Below are 25419 nucleotides of genomic sequence, written 5' to 3' on the forward strand. Positions count from 1 at the left end.
TTCAAGGGCAGAAGAAGGACTTTTCCCTGACCGGGAATCGAACCCGGGCCGCGGCGGTGAGAGCGCCGAATCCTAACCACTAGACCACCAGGGAGCCGAGGGGCCATGCAGCAAAAGTTCATACACTGCTTTCCGAATGACAAAGCTCATGGGGGCTGAAAGCTTATTTTTCTCTACAGCACATATGAATCAGAAATTGAAAAAATCCTCATAATGCCACCCGACTGTCTGTCACTTCCAAGCACAGGCCATCCTCTCCCCCTTGCTACTGAACCGATGAATTCCTGTACAATCGGGATCCACGGGAAAACACAAGAGGGACACCTAGTGGCTGCTGATGGCGCACAGACAGCTGGAACACTTTCTCAACCCTGTCTCGTTATTCAGCTTGCTGGAAGAATACATTGCTCTTAAGCGATTCAAGAGTGCAAGGGAGAAGAGTGCTCCAAAGTAGATGTATGCATCACAGCAGGGGTTTCCAGCAATTTACCTTTCTGGTGAGCTGGTACTGCACTTTACACACACATAGAGCACCAGACTGGGTAGAGGAGTGCGTGCGCATAAAGGTGGCTGAGGGCAATGGGAGCAAAACAACCTGGGGCACAGGGGACCCAGTCCCTTTCCTCCTCTTTCGTTCATGGGTAGGGGTACCTTTTTAAGGACCTTCGTTTAAAAAAAGCTACTGGGACAAAACACTCAAATCTATGCTTTAGAGGTATCTTCCCTGACCGGGAATCGAACCCGGGCCGCGGCGGTGAAAGCGCCGAATCCTAGCCACTAGACCACCAGGGAGGAGATGCTCTTGTGTGTTTGCCTTGCTCACCTCCTTATTGTGACTAAGCTAACTCCAATATAAAAATTGCCCGTAAAGTCCGAGTGGGAGAAAGTTAGGTGTCACACAGTGTGTTTGTCATAAGCATTTACCTTTAGCCTCCTGCAAAAGCCTTTTAACTCCGCAAACAGCTCTTGCTGGACAGCCGGTGCTGCAGCAGCCAGCAGAAAAAGGGAGTTGAGTAAAGCTGGGCCTTGGGTCTCACCAGGGTGGCCGAGTGGTTAAGGCGTTGGACTTAAGATCCAATGGACGTTTGTCCGCATGGGTTCGAGCCCCATTCCTGGTATGGGTTTTCAGCTGCTTTGTAAGAAAGTGCAGATGCTTTTGAAAAGCATTTTCCTGCGCCCTTCCACTGCCCCTCTCCAACAGTCCCCATTCAAGTCTCAGCTGTGGGGTCTGCTGCTATTCTGCTACCAGCATGGATGCTTCCCAAAGCAATGCAGTGCCATCTACGCAGATCCCCTGCTTAGAGAAATACACCTCCTATATCTTTTCCCACTGAAGGGAGCAGGAGGAAGTACTTGCTTCCTGGGGAACATGGGTCTGCCCCTGGAATTTTTTAACCCGGCTCTTGCAGATTTCTCCCCTTTTTTTATTTCACCTACAAGCTCTCCCTTGCCAGAGGAGCAGGATCTGCTGATGCAGGCCCGGCTGGCTCAAACGTGCAAAGGCTTTTCCCCAAACCTCTGGGGGAAAATTGAGGAGAGTTCCCTGCCCCCGCCTCCTCTGGCCTTCCGAACGGGCTTCCAAACGGGCAATGCCCTGACGGGTCCCCCACAACCCATCCTGCCCACAGCCACACCCCTGTATAAGAGGGTGACCCATGTCCCTCACCCTCCATGTTCGAACGGAAGGCACCGTCTGTCCTGAGGGGTGTACCAGACAGGCATCTCTCCAGCCAGGCAGACCCCTGCAGCACCCGTTAAGCTCCAAAGCCTATACATTCCCAAGATGCCACAGGTCAGTATGCAAATCAGACAGCCCTGGCCACACCCTCCCTGTGGCTGGCCTCTGCTTTTTTCCGTACATGCAGCTCAGTTTTTTCTTACCCAGATCCAGACTTCCATTTTAGCAAAAAGGTGGGTTGCAATGGGTCCAGGATGCCATTTGGAAAAAAAACTGCAGGCCTGTCAAAGGAGACTTCCTGCCGCACGCCATGTGGTCAGAAGCCTACAAAAGGAATTGCACTTTGGAATACAGGGTCTCACTTGCTCAAGAGCCTTACACAAGTGACTTTCCTCCCGCTGTGGAAAGCAGCTATAAAGGGACCATGCGAAAATGATATTTGGAGCTATACTGCGTGATGCTAGGGAAACTGTGAGTCAGAAAGCAACTTCATTTTGAGAAGCCCGCGACCTACGGGAAGGAAAAGTTTTGAAGGGAAGAAGAAGGACTTTTCCCTGACCGGGAATCGAACCCGGGCCGCGGCGGTGAGAGCGCCGAATCCTAACCACTAGACCACCAGGGAGCCCAGTGCCATGCAGCAAAAGTTCATACACTGCTTTCCGAATGACAAAGCTCATGGGGGCTGAAAGCTTATTTTTCTCTACAGCACATATGAATCAGAAATTGAAAAAATCCTCATAATGCCACCCGACTGTCTGTCACTTCCAAGCACAGGCCATCCTCTCCCCCTTGCTACTGAACCGATGAATTCCTGTACAATCGGGATCCACGGGAAAACACAAGAGGGACACCTAGTGGCTGCTGATGGCGCACAGACAGCTGGAACACTTTCTCAACCCTGTCTCGTTATTCAGCTTGCTGGAAGAATACATTGCTCTTAAGCGATTCAAGAGTGCAAGGGAGAAGAGTGCTCCAAAGTAGATGTATGCATCACAGCAGGGGTTTCCAGCAATTTACCTTTCTGGTGAGCTGGTACTGCACTTTACACACACATAGAGCACCAGACTGGGTAGAGGAGTGCGTGCGCATAAAGGTGGCTGAGGGCAATGGGAGCAAAACAACCTGGGGCACAGGGGACCCAGTCCCTTTCCTCCTCTTTCGTTCATGGGTAGGGGTACCTTTTTAAGGACCTTCGTTTAAAAAAAGCTACTGGGACAAAACACTCAAATCTATGCTTTAGAGGTATCTTCCCTGACCGGGAATCGAACCCGGGCCGCGGCGGTGAAAGCGCCGAATCCTAGCCACTAGACCACCAGGGAGGAGATGCTCTTGTGTGTTTGCCTTGCTCACCTCCTTATTGTGACTAAGCTAACTCCAATATAAAAATTGCCCGTAAAGTCCGAGTGGGAGAAAGTTAGGTGTCACACAGTGTGTTTGTCATAAGCATTTACCTTTAGCCTCCTGCAAAAGCCTTTTAACTCCGCAAACAGCTCTTGCTGGACAGCCGGTGCTGCAGCAGCCAGCAGAAAAAGGGAGTTGAGTAAAGCTGGGCCTTGGGTCTCACCAGGGTGGCCGAGTGGTTAAGGCGTTGGACTTAAGATCCAATGGACGTTTGTCCGCATGGGTTCGAGCCCCATTCCTGGTATGGGTTTTCAGCTGCTTTGTAAGAAAGTGCAGATGCTTTTGAAAAGCATTTTCCTGCGCCCTTCCACTGCCCCTCTCCAACAGTCCCCATTCAAGTCTCAGCTGTGGGGTCTGCTGCTATTCTGCTACCAGCATGGATGCTTCCCAAAGCAATGCAGTGCCATCTACGCAGATCCCCTGCTTAGAGAAATACACCTCCTATATCTTTTCCCACTGAAGGGAGCAGGAGGAAGTACTTGCTTCCTGGGGAACATGGGTCTGCCCCTGGAATTTTTTAACCCGGCTCTTGCAGATTTCTCCCCTTTTTTGATTTCACCTACAAGCTCTCCCTTGCCAGAGGAGCAGGATCTGCTGATGCAGGCCCGGCTGGCTCAAACGTGCAAAGGCTTTTCCCCAAACCTCTGGGGGAAAATTGAGGAGAGTTCCCTGCCCCCGCCTCCTCTGGCCTTCCGAACGGGCTTCCAAACGGGCAATGCCCTGACGGGTCCCCCACAACCCATCCTGCCCACAGCCACACCCCTGTATAAGAGGGTGACCCATGTCCCTCACCCTCCATGTTCGAACGGAAGGCACCGTCTGTCCTGAGGGGTGTACCAGACAGGCATCTCTCCAGCCAGGCAGACCCCTGCAGCACCCGTTAAGCTCCAAAGCCTATACATTCCCAAGATGCCACAGGTCAGTATGCAAATCAGACAGCCCTGGCCACACCCTCCCTGTGGCTGGCCTCTGCTTTTTTCCGTACATGCAGCTCAGTTTTTTCTTACCCAGATCCAGACTTCCATTTTAGCAAAAAGGTGGGTTGCAATGGGTCCAGGATGCCATTTGGAAAAAAAACTGCAGGCCTGTCAAAGGAGACTTCCTGCCGCACGCCATGTGGTCAGAAGCCTACAAAAGGAATTGCACTTTGGAATACAGGGTCTCACTTGCTCAAGAGCCTTACACAAGTGACTTTCCTCCCGCTGTGGAAAGCAGCTATAAAGGGACCTTGCGAAAATGATATTTGGAGCTATACTGCGTGATGCTAGGGAAACTGTGAGTCAGAAAGCAACTTCATTTTGAGAAGCCCGCGACCTACGGGAAGGAAAAGTTTTGAAGGGAAGAAGAAGGACTTTTCCCTGACCGGGAATCGAACCCGGGCCGCGGCGGTGAGAGCGCCGAATCCTAACCACTAGACCACCAGGGAGCCCAGTGCCATGCAGCAAAAGTTCATACACTGCTTTCCGAATGACAAAGCTCATGGGGGCTGAAAGCTTATTTTTCTCTACAGCACATATGAATCAGAAATTGAAAAAATCCTCATAATGCCACCCGACTGTCTGTCCCTTCCAAGCACAGGCCATCCTCTCCCCCTTGCTACTGAACCGATGAATTCCTGTACAATCGGGATCCACGGGAAAACACAAGAGGGACACCTAGTGGCTGCTGATGGCGCACAGACAGCTGGAACACTTTCTCAACCCTGTCTCGTTATTCAGCTTGCTGGAAGAATACATTGCTCTTAAGCGATTCAAGAGTGCAAGGGAGAAGAGTGCTCCAAAGTAGATGTATGCATCACAGCAGGGGTTTCCAGCAATTTACCTTTCTGGTGAGCTGGTACTGCACTTTACACACACATAGAGCACCAGACTGGGTGGAGGAGTGCGTGCGCATAAAGGTGGCTGAGGGCAATGGGAGCAAAACAACCTGGGGCACAGTGGACCCAGTCCCTTTCCTCCTCTTTCGTTCATGGGTAGGGGTACCTTTTTAAGGACCTTCGTTTAAAAAAAGCTACTGGGACAAAACACTCAAATCTATGCTTTAGAGGTATCTTCCCTGACCGGGAATCGAACCCGGGCCGCGGCGGTGAAAGCGCCGAATCCTAGCCACTAGACCACCAGGGAGGAGATGCTCTTGTGTGCTTGCCTTGCTCACCTCCTTATTGTGACTAAGCTAACTCCAATATAAAAATTGCCCGTAAAGTCCGAGTGGGAGAAAGTTAGGTGTCACACAGTGTGTTTGTCATAAGCATTTACCTTTAGCCTCCTGCAAAAGCCTTTTAACTCCGCAAACAGCTCTTGCTGGACAGCCGGTGCTGCAGCAGCCAGCAGAAAAAGGGAGTTGAGTAAAGCTGGGCCTTGGGTCTCACCAGGGTGGCCGAGTGGTTAAGGCGTTGGACTTAAGATCCAATGGACGTTTGTCCGCATGGGTTCGAGCCCCATTCCTGGTATGGGTTTTCAGCTGCTTTGTAAGAAAGTGCAGATGCTTTTGAAAAGCATTTTCCTGCGCCCTTCCACTGCCCCTCTCCAACAGTCCCCATTCAAGTCTCAGCTGTGGGGTCTGCTGCTATTCTGCTACCAGCATGGATGCTTCCCAAAGCAATGCAGTGCCATCTACGCAGATCCCCTGCTTAGAGAAATACACCTCCTATATCTTTTCCCACTGAAGGGAGCAGGAGGAAGTACTTGCTTCCTGGGGAACATGGGTCTGCCCCTGGAATTTTTTAACCCGGCTCTTGCAGATTTCTCCCCTTTTTTGATTTCACCTACAAGCTCTCCCTTGCCAGAGGAGCAGGATCTGCTGATGCAGGCCCGGCTGGCTCAAACGTGCAAAGGCTTTTCCCCAAACCTCTGGGGGAAAATTGAGGAGAGTTCCCTCCTCTCGCCTTCCGAACGGGCAATGCCCTGACGGGTCCCCCACAACCCGTCCTGCCCACAGCCACACCCCTGTATAAGAGGGTGACCCATGTCCCTCACCCTCCATGTTCGAACGGAAGGCACCGTCTGTCCTGAGGGGTGTACCAGACAGGCATCTCTCCAGCCAGGCAGACCCCTGCAGCACCCGTTAAGCTCCAAAGCCTATACATTCCCAAGATGCCACAGGTCAGTATGCAAATCAGACTGCCCTGGCCACACCCTCCCTGTGGCTGGCGTCTGCTTTTTTCCGTACGTGCAGCTCAGTTTTTTCTTACCCAGATCCAGACTTCCATTTTAGCAAAAAGGTGGGTTGCAATGGGTCCAGGATGCCATTTGGAAACAAAGCCTGCAGGCCTGTCAAAGGAGACTTCCTGCCGCACGCCATGTGGTCAGAAGCCTACAAAAGGAATTGCACTTTGGAATACAGGGTCTCACTTGCTCAAGAGCCTTGCACAAGTGACTTTCCTCCCGTTGTGGAAAGCAGCTATAAAGGGACCTTGCGAAAATGATATTTGGAGCTATACTGCGTGATGCTAGGCAAACTGTGAGTCAGAAAGCAACTTCATTTTGAGAAGCCCGCGACCTACGGGAAGGAAAAGTTTTCAAGGGCAGAAGAAGGACTTTTCCCTGACCGGGAATCGAACCCGGGCCGCGGCGGTGAGAGCGCCGAATCCTAACCACTAGACCACCAGGGAGCCCAGTGCCATGCAGCAAAAGTTCATACACTGCTTTCCGAATGACAAAGCTCATGGGGGCTGAAAGCTTATTTTTCTCTACAGCACATATGAATCAGAAATTGAAAAAATCCTCATAATGCCACCCGACTGTCTGTCACTTCCAAGCACAGGCCATCCTCTCCCCCTTGCTACTGAACCGATGAATTCCTGTACAATCGGGATCCACGGGAAAACACAAGAGGGACACCTAGTGGCTGCTGATGGCGCACAGACAGCTGGAACACTTTCTCAACCCTGTCTCGTTATTCAGCTTGCTGGAAGAATACATTGCTCTTAAGCGATTCAAGAGTGCAAGGGAGAAGAGTGCTCCAAAGTAGATGTATGCATCACAGCAGGGGTTTCCAGCAATTTACCTTTCTGGTGAGCTGGTACTGCTGCACTTTACACACACATAGAGCACCAGACTGGGTAGAGGAGTGCGTGCGCATAAAGGTGGCTGAGGGCAATGGGAGCAAAACAACCTGGGGCACAGGGGACCCAGTCCCTTTCCTCCTCTTTCGTTCATGGGTAGGGGTACCTTTTTAAGGACCTTCGTTTAAAAAAAGCTACTGGGACAAAACACTCAAATCTATGCTTTAGAGGTATCTTCCCTGACCGGGAATCGAACCCGGGCCGCGGCGGTGAAAGCGCCGAATCCTAGCCACTAGACCACCAGGGAGGAGATGCTCTTGTGTGTTTGCCTTGCTCACCTCCTTATTGTGACTAAGCTAACTCCAATATAAAAATTGCCCGTAAAGTCCGAGTGGGAGAAAGTTAGGTGTCACACAGTGTGTTTGTCATAAGCATTTACCTTTAGCCTCCTGCAAAAGCCTTTTAACTCCGCAAACAGCTCTTGCTGGACAGCCGGTGCTGCAGCAGCCAGCAGAAAAAGGGAGTTGAGTAAAGCTGGGCCTTGGGTCTCACCAGGGTGGCCGAGTGGTTAAGGCGTTGGACTTAAGATCCAATGGACGTTTGTCCGCATGGGTTCGAGCCCCATTCCTGGTATGGGTTTTCAGCTGCTTTGTAAGAAAGTGCAGATGCTTTTGAAAAGCATTTTCCTGCGCCCTTCCACTGCCCCTCTCCAACAGTCCCCATTCAAGTCTCAGCTGTGGGGTCTGCTGCTATTCTGCTACCAGCATGGATGCTTCCCAAAGCAATGCAGTGCCATCTACGCAGATCCCCTGCTTAGAGAAATACACCTCCTATATCTTTTCCCACTGAAGGGAGCAGGAGGAAGTACTTGCTTCCTGGGGAACATGGGTCTGCCCCTGGAATTTTTTAACCCGGCTCTTGCAGATTTCTCCCCTTTTTTGATTTCACCTACAAGCTCTCCCTTGCCAGAGGAGCAGGATCTGCTGATGCAGGCCCGGCTGGCTCAAACGTGCAAAGGCTTTTCCCCAAACCTCTGGGGGAAAATTGAGGAGAGTTCCCTGCCCCCGCCTCCTCTGGCCTTCCGAACGGGCTTCCAAACGGGCAATGCCCTGACGGGTCCCCCACAACCCATCCTGCCCACAGCCACACCCCTGTATAAGAGGGTGACCCATGTCCCTCACCCTCCATGTTCGAACGGAAGGCACCGTCTGTCCTGAGGGGTGTACCAGACAGGCATCTCTCCAGCCAGGCAGACCCCTGCAGCACCCGTTAAGCTCCAAAGCCTATACATTCCCAAGATGCCACAGGTCAGTATGCAAATCAGACAGCCCTGGCCACACCCTCCCTGTGGCTGGCCTCTGCTTTTTTCCGTACATGCAGCTCAGTTTTTTCTTACCCAGATCCAGACTTCCATTTTAGCAAAAAGGTGGGTTGCAATGGGTCCAGGATGCCATTTGGAAAAAAAACTGCAGGCCTGTCAAAGGAGACTTCCTGCCGCACGCCATGTGGTCAGAAGCCTACAAAAGGAATTGCACTTTGGAATACAGGGTCTCACTTGCTCAAGAGCCTTACACAAGTGACTTTCCTCCCGCTGTGGAAAGCAGCTATAAAGGGACCTTGCGAAAATGATATTTGGAGCTATACTGCGTGATGCTAGGGAAACTGTGAGTCAGAAAGCAACTTCATTTTGAGAAGCCCGCGACCTACGGGAAGGAAAAGTTTTGAAGGGAAGAAGAAGGACTTTTCCCTGACCGGGAATCGAACCCGGGCCGCGGCGGTGAGAGCGCCGAATCCTAACCACTAGACCACCAGGGAGCCCAGTGCCATGCAGCAAAAGTTCATACACTGCTTTCCGAATGACAAAGCTCATGGGGGCTGAAAGCTTATTTTTCTCTACAGCACATATGAATCAGAAATTGAAAAAATCCTCATAATGCCACCCGACTGTCTGTCCCTTCCAAGCACAGGCCATCCTCTCCCCCTTGCTACTGAACCGATGAATTCCTGTACAATCGGGATCCACGGGAAAACACAAGAGGGACACCTAGTGGCTGCTGATGGCGCACAGACAGCTGGAACACTTTCTCAACCCTGTCTCGTTATTCAGCTTGCTGGAAGAATACATTGCTCTTAAGCGATTCAAGAGTGCAAGGGAGAAGAGTGCTCCAAAGTAGATGTATGCATCACAGCAGGGGTTTCCAGCAATTTACCTTTCTGGTGAGCTGGTACTGCACTTTACACACACATAGAGCACCAGACTGGGTGGAGGAGTGCGTGCGCATAAAGGTGGCTGAGGGCAATGGGAGCAAAACAACCTGGGGCACAGTGGACCCAGTCCCTTTCCTCCTCTTTCGTTCATGGGTAGGGGTACCTTTTTAAGGACCTTCGTTTAAAAAAAGCTACTGGGACAAAACACTCAAATCTATGCTTTAGAGGTATCTTCCCTGACCGGGAATCGAACCCGGGCCGCGGCGGTGAAAGCGCCGAATCCTAGCCACTAGACCACCAGGGAGGAGATGCTCTTGTGTGCTTGCCTTGCTCACCTCCTTATTGTGACTAAGCTAACTCCAATATAAAAATTGCCCGTAAAGTCCGAGTGGGAGAAAGTTAGGTGTCACACAGTGTGTTTGTCATAAGCATTTACCTTTAGCCTCCTGCAAAAGCCTTTTAACTCCGCAAACAGCTCTTGCTGGACAGCCGGTGCTGCAGCAGCCAGCAGAAAAAGGGAGTTGAGTAAAGCTGGGCCTTGGGTCTCACCAGGGTGGCCGAGTGGTTAAGGCGTTGGACTTAAGATCCAATGGACGTTTGTCCGCATGGGTTCGAGCCCCATTCCTGGTATGGGTTTTCAGCTGCTTTGTAAGAAAGTGCAGATGCTTTTGAAAAGCATTTTCCTGCGCCCTTCCACTGCCCCTCTCCAACAGTCCCCATTCAAGTCTCAGCTGTGGGGTCTGCTGCTATTCTGCTACCAGCATGGATGCTTCCCAAAGCAATGCAGTGCCATCTACGCAGATCCCCTGCTTAGAGAAATACACCTCCTATATCTTTTCCCACTGAAGGGAGCAGGAGGAAGTACTTGCTTCCTGGGGAACATGGGTCTGCCCCTGGAATTTTTTAACCCGGCTCTTGCAGATTTCTCCCCTTTTTTGATTTCACCTACAAGCTCTCCCTTGCCAGAGGAGCAGGATCTGCTGATGCAGGCCCGGCTGGCTCAAACGTGCAAAGGCTTTTCCCCAAACCTCTGGGGGAAAATTGAGGAGAGTTCCCTGCCCCCGCCTCCTCTGGCCTTCCGAACGGGCTTCCAAACGGGCAATGCCCTGACGGGTCCCCCACAACCCATCCTGCCCACAGCCACACCCCTGTATAAGAGGGTGACCCATGTCCCTCACCCTCCATGTTCGAACGGAAGGCACCGTCTGTCCTGAGGGGTGTACCAGACAGGCATCTCTCCAGCCAGGCAGACCCCTGCAGCACCCGTTAAGCTCCAAAGCCTATACATTCCCAAGATGCCACAGGTCAGTATGCAAATCAGACAGCCCTGGCCACACCCTCCCTGTGGCTGGCCTCTGCTTTTTTCCGTACATGCAGCTCAGTTTTTTCTTACCCAGATCCAGACTTCCATTTTAGCAAAAAGGTGGGTTGCAATGGGTCCAGGATGCCATTTGGAAAAAAAACTGCAGGCCTGTCAAAGGAGACTTCCTGCCGCACGCCATGTGGTCAGAAGCCTACAAAAGGAATTGCACTTTGGAATACAGGGTCTCACTTGCTCAAGAGCCTTACACAAGTGACTTTCCTCCCGCTGTGGAAAGCAGCTATAAAGGGACCTTGCGAAAATGATATTTGGAGCTATACTGCGTGATGCTAGGGAAACTGTGAGTCAGAAAGCAACTTCATTTTGAGAAGCCCGCGACCTACGGGAAGGAAAAGTTTTGAAGGGAAGAAGAAGGACTTTTCCCTGACCGGGAATCGAACCCGGGCCGCGGCGGTGAGAGCGCCGAATCCTAACCACTAGACCACCAGGGAGCCCAGTGCCATGCAGCAAAAGTTCATACACTGCTTTCCGAATGACAAAGCTCATGGGGGCTGAAAGCTTATTTTTCTCTACAGCACATATGAATCAGAAATTGAAAAAATCCTCATAATGCCACCCGACTGTCTGTCCCTTCCAAGCACAGGCCATCCTCTCCCCCTTGCTACTGAACCGATGAATTCCTGTACAATCGGGATCCACGGGAAAACACAAGAGGGACACCTAGTGGCTGCTGATGGCGCACAGACAGCTGGAACACTTTCTCAACCCTGTCTCGTTATTCAGCTTGCTGGAAGAATACATTGCTCTTAAGCGATTCAAGAGTGCAAGGGAGAAGAGTGCTCCAAAGTAGATGTATGCATCACAGCAGGGGTTTCCAGCAATTTACCTTTCTGGTGAGCTGGTACTGCACTTTACACACACATAGAGCACCAGACTGGGTGGAGGAGTGCGTGCGCATAAAGGTGGCTGAGGGCAATGGGAGCAAAACAACCTGGGGCACAGTGGACCCAGTCCCTTTCCTCCTCTTTCGTTCATGGGTAGGGGTACCTTTTTAAGGACCTTCGTTTAAAAAAAGCTACTGGGACAAAACACTCAAATCTATGCTTTAGAGGTATCTTCCCTGACCGGGAATCGAACCCGGGCCGCGGCGGTGAAAGCGCCGAATCCTAGCCACTAGACCACCAGGGAGGAGATGCTCTTGTGTGCTTGCCTTGCTCACCTCCTTATTGTGACTAAGCTAACTCCAATATAAAAATTGCCCGTAAAGTCCGAGTGGGAGAAAGTTAGGTGTCACACAGTGTGTTTGTCATAAGCATTTACCTTTAGCCTCCTGCAAAAGCCTTTTAACTCCGCAAACAGCTCTTGCTGGACAGCCGGTGCTGCAGCAGCCAGCAGAAAAAGGGAGTTGAGTAAAGCTGGGCCTTGGGTCTCACCAGGGTGGCCGAGTGGTTAAGGCGTTGGACTTAAGATCCAATGGACGTTTGTCCGCATGGGTTCGAGCCCCATTCCTGGTATGGGTTTTCAGCTGCTTTGTAAGAAAGTGCAGATGCTTTTGAAAAGCATTTTCCTGCGCCCTTCCACTGCCCCTCTCCAACAGTCCCCATTCAAGTCTCAGCTGTGGGGTCTGCTGCTATTCTGCTACCAGCATGGATGCTTCCCAAAGCAATGCAGTGCCATCTACGCAGATCCCCTGCTTAGAGAAATACACCTCCTATATCTTTTCCCACTGAAGGGAGCAGGAGGAAGTACTTGCTTCCTGGGGAACATGGGTCTGCCCCTGGAATTTTTTAACCCGGCTCTTGCAGATTTCTCCCCTTTTTTGATTTCACCTACAAGCTCTCCCTTGCCAGAGGAGCAGGATCTGCTGATGCAGGCCCGGCTGGCTCAAACGTGCAAAGGCTTTTCCCCAAACCTCTGGGGGAAAATTGAGGAGAGTTCCCTCCTCTCGCCTTCCGAACGGGCAATGCCCTGACGGGTCCCCCACAACCCGTCCTGCCCACAGCCACACCCCTGTATAAGAGGGTGACCCATGTCCCTCACCCTCCATGTTCGAACGGAAGGCACCGTCTGTCCTGAGGGGTGTACCAGACAGGCATCTCTCCAGCCAGGCAGACCCCTGCAGCACCCGTTAAGCTCCAAAGCCTATACATTCCCAAGATGCCACAGGTCAGTATGCAAATCAGACTGCCCTGGCCACACCCTCCCTGTGGCTGGCGTCTGCTTTTTTCCGTACGTGCAGCTCAGTTTTTTCTTACCCAGATCCAGACTTCCATTTTAGCAAAAAGGTGGGTTGCAATGGGTCCAGGATGCCATTTGGAAACAAAGCCTGCAGGCCTGTCAAAGGAGACTTCCTGCCGCACGCCATGTGGTCAGAAGCCTACAAAAGGAATTGCACTTTGGAATACAGGGTCTCACTTGCTCAAGAGCCTTGCACAAGTGACTTTCCTCCCGTTGTGGAAAGCAGCTATAAAGGGACCTTGCGAAAATGATATTTGGAGCTATACTGCGTGATGCTAGGCAAACTGTGAGTCAGAAAGCAACTTCATTTTGAGAAGCCCGCGACCTACGGGAAGGAAAAGTTTTCAAGGGCAGAAGAAGGACTTTTCCCTGACCGGGAATCGAACCCGGGCCGCGGCGGTGAGAGCGCCGAATCCTAACCACTAGACCACCAGGGAGCCCAGTGCCATGCAGCAAAAGTTCATACACTGCTTTCCGAATGACAAAGCTCATGGGGGCTGAAAGCTTATTTTTCTCTACAGCACATATGAATCAGAAATTGAAAAAATCCTCATAATGCCACCCGACTGTCTGTCACTTCCAAGCACAGGCCATCCTCTCCCCCTTGCTACTGAACCGATGAATTCCTGTACAATCGGGATCCACGGGAAAACACAAGAGGGACACCTAGTGGCTGCTGATGGCGCACAGACAGCTGGAACACTTTCTCAACCCTGTCTCGTTATTCAGCTTGCTGGAAGAATACATTGCTCTTAAGCGATTCAAGAGTGCAAGGGAGAAGAGTGCTCCAAAGTAGATGTATGCATCACAGCAGGGGTTTCCAGCAATTTACCTTTCTGGTGAGCTGGTACTGCTGCACTTTACACACACATAGAGCACCAGACTGGGTAGAGGAGTGCGTGCGCATAAAGGTGGCTGAGGGCAATGGGAGCAAAACAACCTGGGGCACAGGGGACCCAGTCCCTTTCCTCCTCTTTCGTTCATGGGTAGGGGTACCTTTTTAAGGACCTTCGTTTAAAAAAAGCTACTGGGACAAAACACTCAAATCTATGCTTTAGAGGTATCTTCCCTGACCGGGAATCGAACCCGGGCCGCGGCGGTGAAAGCGCCGAATCCTAGCCACTAGACCACCAGGGAGGAGATGCTCTTGTGTGTTTGCCTTGCTCACCTCCTTATTGTGACTAAGCTAACTCCAATATAAAAATTGCCCGTAAAGTCCGAGTGGGAGAAAGTTAGGTGTCACACAGTGTGTTTGTCATAAGCATTTACCTTTAGCCTCCTGCAAAAGCCTTTTAACTCCGCAAACAGCTCTTGCTGGACAGCCGGTGCTGCAGCAGCCAGCAGAAAAAGGGAGTTGAGTAAAGCTGGGCCTTGGGTCTCACCAGGGTGGCCGAGTGGTTAAGGCGTTGGACTTAAGATCCAATGGACGTTTGTCCGCATGGGTTCGAGCCCCATTCCTGGTATGGGTTTTCAGCTGCTTTGTAAGAAAGTGCAGATGCTTTTGAAAAGCATTTTCCTGCGCCCTTCCACTGCCCCTCTCCAACAGTCCCCATTCAAGTCTCAGCTGTGGGGTCTGCTGCTATTCTGCTACCAGCATGGATGCTTCCCAAAGCAATGCAGTGCCATCTACGCAGATCCCCTGCTTAGAGAAATACACCTCCTATATCTTTTCCCACTGAAGGGAGCAGGAGGAAGTACTTGCTTCCTGGGGAACATGGGTCTGCCCCTGGAATTTTTTAACCCGGCTCTTGCAGATTTCTCCCCTTTTTTGATTTCACCTACAAGCTCTCCCTTGCCAGAGGAGCAGGATCTGCTGATGCAGGCCCGGCTGGCTCAAACGTGCAAAGGCTTTTCCCCAAACCTCTGGGGGAAAATTGAGGAGAGTTCCCTGCCCCCGCCTCCTCTGGCCTTCCGAACGGGCTTCCAAACGGGCAATGCCCTGACGGGTCCCCCACAACCCATCCTGCCCACAGCCACACCCCTGTATAAGAGGGTGACCCATGTCCCTCACCCTCCATGTTCGAACGGAAGGCACCGTCTGTCCTGAGGGGTGTACCAGACAGGCATCTCTCCAGCCAGGCAGACCCCTGCAGCACCCGTTAAGCTCCAAAGCCTATACATTCCCAAGATGCCACAGGTCAGTATGCAAATCAGACAGCCCTGGCCACACCCTCCCTGTGGCTGGCCTCTGCTTTTTTCCGTACATGCAGCTCAGTTTTTTCTTACCCAGATCCAGACTTCCATTTTAGCAAAAAGGTGGGTTGCAATGGGTCCAGGATGCCATTTGGAAAAAAAACTGCAGGCCTGTCAAAGGAGACTTCCTGCCGCACGCCATGTGGTCAGAAGCCTACAAAAGGAATTGCACTTTGGAATACAGGGTCTCACTTGCTCAAGAGCCTTACACAAGTGACTTTCCTCCCGCTGTGGAAAGCAGCTATAAAGGGACCTTGCGAAAATGATATTTGGAGCTATACTGCGTGATGCTAGGGAAACTGTGAGTCAGAAAGCAACTTCATTTTGAGAAGCCCGCGACCTACGGGAAGGAAAAGTTTTGAAGGGAAGAAGAAGGACTTTTCCCTGACCGGGAATCGAACCCGGGCCGCGGCGGTGAGAGCGCCGAATCCTAACCACTAGACCACCAGGGAGCCCAGTGCCATGCAGCAAAAGTTCATACACTGCTTTCCGAATGACAAAGCTCATGGGGGCTGAAAGCTTATTTTTCTCTACAGCACATATGAATCAGAAATTGAAAAAATCCTCATAATGCCACCCGACTGTCTGTCCCTTCCAAGCACAGGCCATCCTCTCCCCCTTGCTACTGAACCGATGAATTCCTGTACAATCGGGATCCACGGGAAAACACAAGAGGGACACCTAGTGGCTGCTGATGGCGCACAGACAGCTGGAACACTTTCTCAACCCTGTCTCGTTATTCAGCTTGCTGGAAGAATACATTGCTCTTAAGCGATTCAAGAGTGCAAGGGAGAAGAGTGCTCCAAAGTAGATGTATGCATCACAGCAGGGGTTTCCAGCAATTTACCTTTCTGGTGAGCTGGTACTGCACTTTACACACACATAGAGCACCAGACTGGGTGGAGGAGTGCGTGCGCATAAAGGTGGCTGAGGGCAATGGGAGCAAAACAACCTGGGGCACAGTGGACCCAGTCCCTTTCCTCCTCTTTCGTTCATGGGTAGGGGTACCTTTTTAAGGACCTTCGTTTAAAAAAAGCTACTGGGACAAAACACTCAAATCTATGCTTTAGAGGTATCTTCCCTGACCGGGAATCGAACCCGGGCCGCGGCGGTGAAAGCGCCGAATCCTAGCCACTAGACCACCAGGGAGGAGATGCTCTTGTGTGCTTGCCTTGCTCACCTCCTTATTGTGACTAAGCTAACTCCAATATAAAAATTGCCCGTAAAGTCCGAGTGGGAGAAAGTTAGGTGTCACACAGTGTGTTTGTCATAAGCATTTACCTTTAGCCTCCTGCAAAAGCCTTTTAACTCCGCAAACAGCTCTTGCTGGACAGCCGGTGCTGCAGCAGCCAGCAGAAAAAGGGAGTTGAGTAAAGCTGGGCCTTGGGTCTCACCAGGGTGGCCGAGTGGTTAAGGCGTTGGACTTAAGATCCAATGGACGTTTGTCCGCATGGGTTCGAGCCCCATTCCTGGTATGGGTTTTCAGCTGCTTTGTAAGAAAGTGCAGATGCTTTTGAAAAGCATTTTCCTGCGCCCTTCCACTGCCCCTCTCCAACAGTCCCCATTCAAGTCTCAGCTGTGGGGTCTGCTGCTATTCTGCTACCAGCATGGATGCTTCCCAAAGCAATGCAGTGCCATCTACGCAGATCCCCTGCTTAGAGAAATACACCTCCTATATCTTTTCCCACTGAAGGGAGCAGGAGGAAGTACTTGCTTCCTGGGGAACATGGGTCTGCCCCTGGAATTTTTTAACCCGGCTCTTGCAGATTTCTCCCCTTTTTTGATTTCACCTACAAGCTCTCCCTTGCCAGAGGAGCAGGATCTGCTGATGCAGGCCCGGCTGGCTCAAACGTGCAAAGGCTTTTCCCCAAACCTCTGGGGGAAAATTGAGGAGAGTTCCCTGCCCCCGCCTCCTCTGGCCTTCCGAACGGGCTTCCAAACGGGCAATGCCCTGACGGGTCCCCCACAACCCATCCTGCCCACAGCCACACCCCTGTATAAGAGGGTGACCCATGTCCCTCACCCTCCATGTTCGAACGGAAGGCACCGTCTGTCCTGAGGGGTGTACCAGACAGGCATCTCTCCAGCCAGGCAGACCCCTGCAGCACCCGTTAAGCTCCAAAGCCTATACATTCCCAAGATGCCACAGGTCAGTATGCAAATCAGACAGCCCTGGCCACACCCTCCCTGTGGCTGGCCTCTGCTTTTTTCCGTACATGCAGCTCAGTTTTTTCTTACCCAGATCCAGACTTCCATTTTAGCAAAAAGGTGGGTTGCAATGGGTCCAGGATGCCATTTGGAAAAAAAACTGCAGGCCTGTCAAAGGAGACTTCCTGCCGCACGCCATGTGGTCAGAAGCCTACAAAAGGAATTGCACTTTGGAATACAGGGTCTCACTTGCTCAAGAGCCTTACACAAGTGACTTTCCTCCCGCTGTGGAAAGCAGCTATAAAGGGACCTTGCGAAAATGATATTTGGAGCTATACTGCGTGATGCTAGGCAAACTGTGAGTCAGAAAGCAACTTCATTTTGAGAAGCCCGCGACCTACGGGAAGGAAAAGTTTTCAAGGGCAGAAGAAGGACTTTTCCCTGACCGGGAATCGAACCCGGGCCGCGGCGGTGAGAGCGCCGAATCCTAACCACTAGACCACCAGGGAGCCGAGGGGCCATGCAGCAAAAGTTCATACACTGCTTTCCGAATGACAAAGCTCATGGGGGCTGAAAGCTTATTTTTCTCTACAGCACATATGAATCAGAAATTGAAAAAATCCTCATAATGCCACCCGACTGTCTGTCACTTCCAAGCACAGGCCATCCTCTCCCCCTTGCTACTGAACCGATGAATTCCTGTACAATCGGGATCCACGGGAAAACACAAGAGGGACACCTAGTGGCTGCTGATGGCGCACAGACAGCTGGAACACTTTCTCAACCCTGTCTCGTTATTCAGCTTGCTGGAAGAATACATTGCTCTTAAGCGATTCAAGAGTGCAAGGGAGAAGAGTGCTCCAAAGTAGATGTATGCATCACAGCAGGGGTTTCCAGCAATTTACCTTTCTGGTGAGCTGGTACTGCACTTTACACACACATAGAGCACCAGACTGGGTAGAGGAGTGCGTGCGCATAAAGGTGGCTGAGGGCAATGGGAGCAAAACAACCTGGGGCACAGGGGACCCAGTCCCTTTCCTCCTCTTTCGTTCATGGGTAGGGGTACCTTTTTAAGGACCTTCGTTTAAAAAAAGCTACTGGGACAAAACACTCAAATCTATGCTTTAGAGGTATCTTCCCTGACCGGGAATCGAACCCGGGCCGCGGCGGTGAAAGCGCCGAATCCTAGCCACTAGACCACCAGGGAGGAGATGCTCTTGTGTGTTTGCCTTGCTCACCTCCTTATTGTGACTAAGCTAACTCCAATATAAAAATTGCCCGTAAAGTCCGAGTGGGAGAAAGTTAGGTGTCACACAGTGTGTTTGTCATAAGCATTTACCTTTAGCCTCCTGCAAAAGCCTTTTAACTCCGCAAACAGCTCTTGCTGGACAGCCGGTGCTGCAGCAGCCAGCAGAAAAAGGGAGTTGAGTAAAGCTGGGCCTTGGGTCTCACCAGGGTGGCCGAGTGGTTAAGGCGTTGGACTTAAGATCCAATGGACGTTTGTCCGCATGGGTTCGAGCCCCATTCCTGGTATGGGTTTTCAGCTGCTTTGTAAGAAAGTGCAGATGCTTTTGAAAAGCATTTTCCTGCGCCCTTCCACTGCCCCTCTCCAACAGTCCCCATTCAAGTCTCAGCTGTGGGGTCTGCTGCTATTCTGCTACCAGCATGGATGCTTCCCAAAGCAATGCAGTGCCATCTACGCAGATCCCCTGCTTAGAGAAATACACCTCCTATATCTTTTCCCACTGAAGGGAGCAGGAGGAAGTACTTGCTTCCTGGGGAACATGGGTCTGCCCCTGGAATTTTTTAACCCGGCTCTTGCAGATTTCTCCCCTTTTTTGATTTCACCTACAAGCTCTCCCTTGCCAGAGGAGCAGGATCTGCTGATGCAGGCCCGGCTGGCTCAAACGTGCAAAGGCTTTTCCCCAAACCTCTGGGGGAAAATTGAGGAGAGTTCCCTGCCCCCGCCTCCTCTGGCCTTCCGAACGGGCTTCCAAACGGGCAATGCCCTGACGGGTCCCCCACAACCCATCCTGCCCACAGCCACACCCCTGTATAAGAGGGTGACCCATGTCCCTCACCCTCCATGTTCGAACGGAAGGCACCGTCTGTCCTGAGGGGTGTACCAGACAGGCATCTCTCCAGCCAGGCAGACCCCTGCAGCACCCGTTAAGCTCCAAAGCCTATACATTCCCAAGATGCCACAGGTCAGTATGCAAATCAGACAGCCCTGGCCACACCCTCCCTGTGGCTGGCCTCTGCTTTTTTCCGTACATGCAGCTCAGTTTTTTCTTACCCAGATCCAGACTTCCATTTTAGCAAAAAGGTGGGTTGCAATGGGTCCAGGATGCCATTTGGAAAAAAAACTGCAGGCCTGTCAAAGGAGACTTCCTGCCGCACGCCATGTGGTCAGAAGCCTACAAAAGGAATTGCACTTTGGAATACAGGGTCTCACTTGCTCAAGAGCCTTACACAAGTGACTTTCCTCCCGCTGTGGAAAGCAGCTATAAAGGGACCTTGCGAAAATGATATTTGGAGCTATACTGCGTGATGCTAGGGAAACTGTGAGTCAGAAAGCAACTTCATTTTGAGAAGCCCGCGACCTACGGGAAGGAAAAGTTTTGAAGGGAAGAAGAAGGACTTTTCCCTGACCGGGAATCGAACCCGGGCCGCGGCGGTGAGAGCGCCGAATCCTAACCACTAGACCACCAGGGAGCCCAGTGCCATGCAGCAAAAGTTCATACACTGCTTTCCGAATGACAAAGCTCATGGGGGCTGAAAGCTTATTTTTCTCTACAGCACATATGAATCAGAAATTGAAAAAATCCTCATAATGCCACCCGACTGTCTGTCCCTTCCAAGCACAGGCCATCCTCTCCCCCTTGCTACTGAACCGATGAATTCCTGTACAATCGGGATCCACGGGAAAACACAAGAGGGACACCTAGTGGCTGCTGATGGCGCACAGACAGCTGGAACACTTTCTCAACCCTGTCTCGTTATTCAGCTTGCTGGAAGAATACATTGCTCTTAAGCGATTCAAGAGTGCAAGGGAGAAGAGTGCTCCAAAGTAGATGTATGCATCACAGCAGGGGTTTCCAGCAATTTACCTTTCTGGTGAGCTGGTACTGCACTTTACACACACATAGAGCACCAGACTGGGTGGAGGAGTGCGTGCGCATAAAGGTGGCTGAGGGCAATGGGAGCAAAACAACCTGGGGCACAGTGGACCCAGTCCCTTTCCTCCTCTTTCGTTCATGGGTAGGGGTACCTTTTTAAGGACCTTCGTTTAAAAAAAGCTACTGGGACAAAACACTCAAATCTATGCTTTAGAGGTATCTTCCCTGACCGGGAATCGAACCCGGGCCGCGGCGGTGAAAGCGCCGAATCCTAGCCACTAGACCACCAGGGAGGAGATGCTCTTGTGTGCTTGCCTTGCTCACCTCCTTATTGTGACTAAGCTAACTCCAATATAAAAATTGCCCGTAAAGTCCGAGTGGGAGAAAGTTAGGTGTCACACAGTGTGTTTGTCATAAGCATTTACCTTTAGCCTCCTGCAAAAGCCTTTTAACTCCGCAAACAGCTCTTGCTGGACAGCCGGTGCTGCAGCAGCCAGCAGAAAAAGGGAGTTGAGTAAAGCTGGGCCTTGGGTCTCACCAGGGTGGCCGAGTGGTTAAGGCGTTGGACTTAAGATCCAATGGACGTTTGTCCGCATGGGTTCGAGCCCCATTCCTGGTATGGGTTTTCAGCTGCTTTGTAAGAAAGTGCAGATGCTTTTGAAAAGCATTTTCCTGCGCCCTTCCACTGCCCCTCTCCAACAGTCCCCATTCAAGTCTCAGCTGTGGGGTCTGCTGCTATTCTGCTACCAGCATGGATGCTTCCCAAAGCAATGCAGTGCCATCTACGCAGATCCCCTGCTTAGAGAAATACACCTCCTATATCTTTTCCCACTGAAGGGAGCAGGAGGAAGTACTTGCTTCCTGGGGAACATGGGTCTGCCCCTGGAATTTTTTAACCCGGCTCTTGCAGATTTCTCCCCTTTTTTGATTTCACCTACAAGCTCTCCCTTGCCAGAGGAGCAGGATCTGCTGATGCAGGCCCGGCTGGCTCAAACGTGCAAAGGCTTTTCCCCAAACCTCTGGGGGAAAATTGAGGAGAGTTCCCTCCTCTCGCCTTCCGAACGGGCAATGCCCTGACGGGTCCCCCACAACCCGTCCTGCCCACAGCCACACCCCTGTATAAGAGGGTGACCCATGTCCCTCACCCTCCATGTTCGAACGGAAGGCACCGTCTGTCCTGAGGGGTGTACCAGACAGGCATCTCTCCAGCCAGGCAGACCCCTGCAGCACCCGTTAAGCTCCAAAGCCTATACATTCCCAAGATGCCACAGGTCAGTATGCAAATCAGACTGCCCTGGCCACACCCTCCCTGTGGCTGGCGTCTGCTTTTTTCCGTACGTGCAGCTCAGTTTTTTCTTACCCAGATCCAGACTTCCATTTTAGCAAAAAGGTGGGTTGCAATGGGTCCAGGATGCCATTTGGAAACAAAGCCTGCAGGCCTGTCAAAGGAGACTTCCTGCCGCACGCCATGTGGTCAGAAGCCTACAAAAGGAATTGCACTTTGGAATACAGGGTCTCACTTGCTCAAGAGCCTTGCACAAGTGACTTTCCTCCCGTTGTGGAAAGCAGCTATAAAGGGACCTTGCGAAAATGATATTTGGAGCTATACTGCGTGATGCTAGGCAAACTGTGAGTCAGAAAGCAACTTCATTTTGAGAAGCCCGCGACCTACGGGAAGGAAAAGTTTTCAAGGGCAGAAGAAGGACTTTTCCCTGACCGGGAATCGAACCCGGGCCGCGGCGGTGAGAGCGCCGAATCCTAACCACTAGACCACCAGGGAGCCCAGTGCCATGCAGCAAAAGTTCATACACTGCTTTCCGAATGACAAAGCTCATGGGGGCTGAAAGCTTATTTTTCTCTACAGCACATATGAATCAGAAATTGAAAAAATCCTCATAATGCCACCCGACTGTCTGTCACTTCCAAGCACAGGCCATCCTCTCCCCCTTGCTACTGAACCGATGAATTCCTGTACAATCGGGATCCACGGGAAAACACAAGAGGGACACCTAGTGGCTGCTGATGGCGCACAGACAGCTGGAACACTTTCTCAACCCTGTCTCGTTATTCAGCTTGCTGGAAGAATACATTGCTCTTAAGCGATTCAAGAGTGCAAGGGAGAAGAGTGCTCCAAAGTAGATGTATGCATCACAGCAGGGGTTTCCAGCAATTTACCTTTCTGGTGAGCTGGTACTGCACTTTACACACACATAGAGCACCAGACTGGGTAGAGGAGTGCGTGCGCATAAAGGTGGCTGAGGGCAATGGGAGCAAAACAACCTGGGGCACAGGGGACCCAGTCCCTTTCCTCCTCTTTCGTTCATGGGTAGGGGTACCTTTTTAAGGACCTTCGTTTAAAAAAAGCTACTGGGACAAAACACTCAAATCTATGCTTTAGAGGTATCTTCCCTGACCGGGAATCGAACCCGGGCCGCGGCGGTGAAAGCGCCGAATCCTAGCCACTAGACCACCAGGGAGGAGATGCTCTTGTGTGTTTGCCTTGCTCACCTCCTTATTGTGACTAAGCTAACTCCAATATAAAAATTGCCCGTAAAGTCCGAGTGGGAGAAAGTTAGGTGTCACACAGTGTGTTTGTCATAAGCATTTACCTTTAGCCTCCTGCAAAAGCCTTTTAACTCCGCAAACAGCTCTTGCTGGACAGCCGGTGCTGCAGCAGCCAGCAGAAAAAGGGAGTTGAGTAAAGCTGGGCCTTGGGTCTCACCAGGGTGGCCGAGTGGTTAAGGCGTTGGACTTAAGATCCAATGGACGTTTGTCCGCATGGGTTCGAGCCCCATTCCTGGTATGGGTTTTCAGCTGCTTTGTAAGAAAGTGCAGATGCTTTTGAAAAGCATTTTCCTGCGCCCTTCCACTGCCCCTCTCCAACAGTCCCCATTCAAGTCTCAGCTGTGGGGTCTGCTGCTATTCTGCTACCAGCATGGATGCTTCCCAAAGCAATGCAGTGCCATCTACGCAGATCCCCTGCTTAGAGAAATACACCTCCTATATCTTTTCCCACTGAAGGGAGCAGGAGGAAGTACTTGCTTCCTGGGGAACATGGGTCTGCCCCTGGAATTTTTTAACCCGGCTCTTGCAGATTTCTCCCCTTTTTTGATTTCACCTACAAGCTCTCCCTTGCCAGAGGAGCAGGATCTGCTGATGCAGGCCCGGCTGGCTCAAACGTGCAAAGGCTTTTCCCCAAACCTCTGGGGGAAAATTGAGGAGAGTTCCCTGCCCCCGCCTCCTCTCGCCTTCCGAACGGGCTTCCAAACGGTCAATGCCCTGACGGGTCCCCCACAACCCATCCTGCCCACAGCCACACCCCTGTATAAGAGGGTGACCCATGTCCCTCACCCTCCATGTTCGAACGGAAGGCACCGTCTGTCCTGAGGGGTGTACCAGACAGGCATCTCTCCAGCCAGGCAGACCCCTGCAGCACCCGTTAAGCTCCAAAGCCTATACATTCCCAAGATGCCACAGGTCAGTATGCAAATCAGACAGCCCTGGCCACACCCTCCCTGTGGCTGGCCTCTGCTTTTTTCCGTACATGCAGCTCAGTTTTTTCTTACCCAGATCCAGACTTCCATTTTAGCAAAAAGGTGGGTTGCAATGGGTCCAGGATGCCATTTGGAAAAAAAACTGCAGGCCTGTCAAAGGAGACTTCCTGCCGCACGCCATGTGGTCAGAAGCCTACAAAAGGAATTGCACTTTGGAATACAGGGTCTCACTTGCTCAAGAGCCTTACACAAGTGACTTTCCTCCCGCTGTGGAAAGCAGCTATAAAGGGACCTTGCGAAAATGATATTTGGAGCTATACTGCGTGATGCTAGGGAAACTGTGAGTCAGAAAGCAACTTCATTTTGAGAAGCCCGCGACCTACGGGAAGGAAAAGTTTTGAAGGGAAGAAGAAGGACTTTTCCCTGACCGGGAATCGAACCCGGGCCGCGGCGGTGAGAGCGCCGAATCCTAACCACTAGACCACCAGGGAGCCCAGTGCCATGCAGCAAAAGTTCATACACTGCTTTCCGAATGACAAAGCTCATGGGGGCTGAAAGCTTATTTTTCTCTACAGCACATATGAATCAGAAATTGAAAAAATCCTCATAATGCCACCCGACTGTCTGTCCCTTCCAAGCACAGGCCATCCTCTCCCCCTTGCTACTGAACCGATGAATTCCTGTACAATCGGGATCCACGGGAAAACACAAGAGGGACACCTAGTGGCTGCTGATGGCGCACAGACAGCTGGAACACTTTCTCAACCCTGTCTCGTTATTCAGCTTGCTGGAAGAATACATTGCTCTTAAGCGATTCAAGAGTGCAAGGGAGAAGAGTGCTCCAAAGTAGATGTATGCATCACAGCAGGGGTTTCCAGCAATTTACCTTTCTGGTGAGCTGGTACTGCACTTTACACACACATAGAGCACCAGACTGGGTGGAGGAGTGCGTGCGCATAAAGGTGGCTGAGGGCAATGGGAGCAAAACAACCTGGGGCACAGTGGACCCAGTCCCTTTCCTCCTCTTTCGTTCATGGGTAGGGGTACCTTTTTAAGGACCTTCGTTTAAAAAAAGCTACTGGGACAAAACACTCAAATCTATGCTTTAGAGGTATCTTCCCTGACCGGGAATCGAACCCGGGCCGCGGCGGTGAAAGCGCCGAATCCTAGCCACTAGACCACCAGGGAGGAGATGCTCTTGTGTGCTTGCCTTGCTCACCTCCTTATTGTGACTAAGCTAACTCCAATATAAAAATTGCCCGTAAAGTCCGAGTGGGAGAAAGTTAGGTGTCACACAGTGTGTTTGTCATAAGCATTTACCTTTAGCCTCCTGCAAAAGCCTTTTAACTCCGCAAACAGCTCTTGCTGGACAGCCGGTGCTGCAGCAGCCAGCAGAAAAAGGGAGTTGAGTAAAGCTGGGCCTTGGGTCTCACCAGGGTGGCCGAGTGGTTAAGGCGTTGGACTTAAGATCCAATGGACGTTTGTCCGCATGGGTTCGAGCCCCATTCCTGGTATGGGTTTTCAGCTGCTTTGTAAGAAAGTGCAGATGCTTTTGAAAAGCATTTTCCTGCGCCCTTCCACTGCCCCTCTCCAACAGTCCCCATTCAAGTCTCAGC

General features: G+C 51.5%; 36 non-coding genes across 36 annotated transcripts; 12 read left to right on the forward strand and 24 right to left on the reverse strand.

Annotated features, from left to right (window-relative positions):
* Positions 1 to 22: 22 nt before the first annotated feature.
* Positions 23 to 94, reverse strand: TRNAE-CUC (transfer RNA glutamic acid (anticodon CUC)). Its single transcript has one exon. It is a non-coding gene; the product is annotated as a tRNA-Glu (tRNA).
* Positions 95 to 720: 626 nt separating this feature from the next.
* Positions 721 to 792, reverse strand: TRNAE-UUC (transfer RNA glutamic acid (anticodon UUC)). The gene has a single exon. It is a non-coding gene; the product is annotated as a tRNA-Glu (tRNA).
* A 243-nt stretch (positions 793 to 1035) lies between these two features.
* TRNAL-UAA (transfer RNA leucine (anticodon UAA)) lies at positions 1036 to 1118 on the forward strand. Its single transcript has one exon. It is a non-coding gene; the product is annotated as a tRNA-Leu (tRNA).
* A 1110-nt stretch (positions 1119 to 2228) lies between these two features.
* Positions 2229 to 2300, reverse strand: TRNAE-CUC (transfer RNA glutamic acid (anticodon CUC)). Its single transcript has one exon. It is a non-coding gene; the product is annotated as a tRNA-Glu (tRNA).
* A 625-nt stretch (positions 2301 to 2925) lies between these two features.
* On the reverse strand, positions 2926 to 2997 carry TRNAE-UUC (transfer RNA glutamic acid (anticodon UUC)). Its single transcript has one exon. It is a non-coding gene; the product is annotated as a tRNA-Glu (tRNA).
* Positions 2998 to 3240: 243 nt separating this feature from the next.
* On the forward strand, positions 3241 to 3323 carry TRNAL-UAA (transfer RNA leucine (anticodon UAA)). Its single transcript has one exon. It is a non-coding gene; the product is annotated as a tRNA-Leu (tRNA).
* Positions 3324 to 4433: 1110 nt separating this feature from the next.
* Positions 4434 to 4505, reverse strand: TRNAE-CUC (transfer RNA glutamic acid (anticodon CUC)). The gene has a single exon. It is a non-coding gene; the product is annotated as a tRNA-Glu (tRNA).
* Positions 4506 to 5130: 625 nt separating this feature from the next.
* On the reverse strand, positions 5131 to 5202 carry TRNAE-UUC (transfer RNA glutamic acid (anticodon UUC)). Its single transcript has one exon. It is a non-coding gene; the product is annotated as a tRNA-Glu (tRNA).
* Positions 5203 to 5445: 243 nt separating this feature from the next.
* Positions 5446 to 5528, forward strand: TRNAL-UAA (transfer RNA leucine (anticodon UAA)). The gene has a single exon. It is a non-coding gene; the product is annotated as a tRNA-Leu (tRNA).
* A 1089-nt stretch (positions 5529 to 6617) lies between these two features.
* On the reverse strand, positions 6618 to 6689 carry TRNAE-CUC (transfer RNA glutamic acid (anticodon CUC)). Its single transcript has one exon. It is a non-coding gene; the product is annotated as a tRNA-Glu (tRNA).
* A 628-nt stretch (positions 6690 to 7317) lies between these two features.
* TRNAE-UUC (transfer RNA glutamic acid (anticodon UUC)) lies at positions 7318 to 7389 on the reverse strand. The gene has a single exon. It is a non-coding gene; the product is annotated as a tRNA-Glu (tRNA).
* Positions 7390 to 7632: 243 nt separating this feature from the next.
* TRNAL-UAA (transfer RNA leucine (anticodon UAA)) lies at positions 7633 to 7715 on the forward strand. Its single transcript has one exon. It is a non-coding gene; the product is annotated as a tRNA-Leu (tRNA).
* Positions 7716 to 8825: 1110 nt separating this feature from the next.
* Positions 8826 to 8897, reverse strand: TRNAE-CUC (transfer RNA glutamic acid (anticodon CUC)). Its single transcript has one exon. It is a non-coding gene; the product is annotated as a tRNA-Glu (tRNA).
* A 625-nt stretch (positions 8898 to 9522) lies between these two features.
* TRNAE-UUC (transfer RNA glutamic acid (anticodon UUC)) lies at positions 9523 to 9594 on the reverse strand. The gene has a single exon. It is a non-coding gene; the product is annotated as a tRNA-Glu (tRNA).
* Positions 9595 to 9837: 243 nt separating this feature from the next.
* On the forward strand, positions 9838 to 9920 carry TRNAL-UAA (transfer RNA leucine (anticodon UAA)). Its single transcript has one exon. It is a non-coding gene; the product is annotated as a tRNA-Leu (tRNA).
* Positions 9921 to 11030: 1110 nt separating this feature from the next.
* On the reverse strand, positions 11031 to 11102 carry TRNAE-CUC (transfer RNA glutamic acid (anticodon CUC)). Its single transcript has one exon. It is a non-coding gene; the product is annotated as a tRNA-Glu (tRNA).
* A 625-nt stretch (positions 11103 to 11727) lies between these two features.
* Positions 11728 to 11799, reverse strand: TRNAE-UUC (transfer RNA glutamic acid (anticodon UUC)). The gene has a single exon. It is a non-coding gene; the product is annotated as a tRNA-Glu (tRNA).
* Positions 11800 to 12042: 243 nt separating this feature from the next.
* On the forward strand, positions 12043 to 12125 carry TRNAL-UAA (transfer RNA leucine (anticodon UAA)). Its single transcript has one exon. It is a non-coding gene; the product is annotated as a tRNA-Leu (tRNA).
* Positions 12126 to 13214: 1089 nt separating this feature from the next.
* On the reverse strand, positions 13215 to 13286 carry TRNAE-CUC (transfer RNA glutamic acid (anticodon CUC)). Its single transcript has one exon. It is a non-coding gene; the product is annotated as a tRNA-Glu (tRNA).
* Positions 13287 to 13914: 628 nt separating this feature from the next.
* Positions 13915 to 13986, reverse strand: TRNAE-UUC (transfer RNA glutamic acid (anticodon UUC)). Its single transcript has one exon. It is a non-coding gene; the product is annotated as a tRNA-Glu (tRNA).
* A 243-nt stretch (positions 13987 to 14229) lies between these two features.
* On the forward strand, positions 14230 to 14312 carry TRNAL-UAA (transfer RNA leucine (anticodon UAA)). The gene has a single exon. It is a non-coding gene; the product is annotated as a tRNA-Leu (tRNA).
* Positions 14313 to 15422: 1110 nt separating this feature from the next.
* Positions 15423 to 15494, reverse strand: TRNAE-CUC (transfer RNA glutamic acid (anticodon CUC)). The gene has a single exon. It is a non-coding gene; the product is annotated as a tRNA-Glu (tRNA).
* A 625-nt stretch (positions 15495 to 16119) lies between these two features.
* Positions 16120 to 16191, reverse strand: TRNAE-UUC (transfer RNA glutamic acid (anticodon UUC)). The gene has a single exon. It is a non-coding gene; the product is annotated as a tRNA-Glu (tRNA).
* A 243-nt stretch (positions 16192 to 16434) lies between these two features.
* Positions 16435 to 16517, forward strand: TRNAL-UAA (transfer RNA leucine (anticodon UAA)). The gene has a single exon. It is a non-coding gene; the product is annotated as a tRNA-Leu (tRNA).
* Positions 16518 to 17627: 1110 nt separating this feature from the next.
* On the reverse strand, positions 17628 to 17699 carry TRNAE-CUC (transfer RNA glutamic acid (anticodon CUC)). The gene has a single exon. It is a non-coding gene; the product is annotated as a tRNA-Glu (tRNA).
* Positions 17700 to 18325: 626 nt separating this feature from the next.
* TRNAE-UUC (transfer RNA glutamic acid (anticodon UUC)) lies at positions 18326 to 18397 on the reverse strand. The gene has a single exon. It is a non-coding gene; the product is annotated as a tRNA-Glu (tRNA).
* A 243-nt stretch (positions 18398 to 18640) lies between these two features.
* On the forward strand, positions 18641 to 18723 carry TRNAL-UAA (transfer RNA leucine (anticodon UAA)). The gene has a single exon. It is a non-coding gene; the product is annotated as a tRNA-Leu (tRNA).
* A 1110-nt stretch (positions 18724 to 19833) lies between these two features.
* TRNAE-CUC (transfer RNA glutamic acid (anticodon CUC)) lies at positions 19834 to 19905 on the reverse strand. Its single transcript has one exon. It is a non-coding gene; the product is annotated as a tRNA-Glu (tRNA).
* A 625-nt stretch (positions 19906 to 20530) lies between these two features.
* Positions 20531 to 20602, reverse strand: TRNAE-UUC (transfer RNA glutamic acid (anticodon UUC)). Its single transcript has one exon. It is a non-coding gene; the product is annotated as a tRNA-Glu (tRNA).
* Positions 20603 to 20845: 243 nt separating this feature from the next.
* Positions 20846 to 20928, forward strand: TRNAL-UAA (transfer RNA leucine (anticodon UAA)). Its single transcript has one exon. It is a non-coding gene; the product is annotated as a tRNA-Leu (tRNA).
* A 1089-nt stretch (positions 20929 to 22017) lies between these two features.
* On the reverse strand, positions 22018 to 22089 carry TRNAE-CUC (transfer RNA glutamic acid (anticodon CUC)). The gene has a single exon. It is a non-coding gene; the product is annotated as a tRNA-Glu (tRNA).
* A 625-nt stretch (positions 22090 to 22714) lies between these two features.
* TRNAE-UUC (transfer RNA glutamic acid (anticodon UUC)) lies at positions 22715 to 22786 on the reverse strand. Its single transcript has one exon. It is a non-coding gene; the product is annotated as a tRNA-Glu (tRNA).
* Positions 22787 to 23029: 243 nt separating this feature from the next.
* TRNAL-UAA (transfer RNA leucine (anticodon UAA)) lies at positions 23030 to 23112 on the forward strand. Its single transcript has one exon. It is a non-coding gene; the product is annotated as a tRNA-Leu (tRNA).
* Positions 23113 to 24222: 1110 nt separating this feature from the next.
* Positions 24223 to 24294, reverse strand: TRNAE-CUC (transfer RNA glutamic acid (anticodon CUC)). The gene has a single exon. It is a non-coding gene; the product is annotated as a tRNA-Glu (tRNA).
* A 625-nt stretch (positions 24295 to 24919) lies between these two features.
* On the reverse strand, positions 24920 to 24991 carry TRNAE-UUC (transfer RNA glutamic acid (anticodon UUC)). The gene has a single exon. It is a non-coding gene; the product is annotated as a tRNA-Glu (tRNA).
* Positions 24992 to 25234: 243 nt separating this feature from the next.
* Positions 25235 to 25317, forward strand: TRNAL-UAA (transfer RNA leucine (anticodon UAA)). Its single transcript has one exon. It is a non-coding gene; the product is annotated as a tRNA-Leu (tRNA).
* Positions 25318 to 25419: the final 102 nt, after the last annotated feature.

The sequence above is a fragment of the Lissotriton helveticus genome, chromosome 4_1 (genome assembly GCF_964261635.1).
Source record: "Lissotriton helveticus chromosome 4_1, aLisHel1.1, whole genome shotgun sequence".
Lineage (NCBI taxonomy): Eukaryota > Metazoa > Chordata > Amphibia > Caudata > Salamandridae > Lissotriton > Lissotriton helveticus.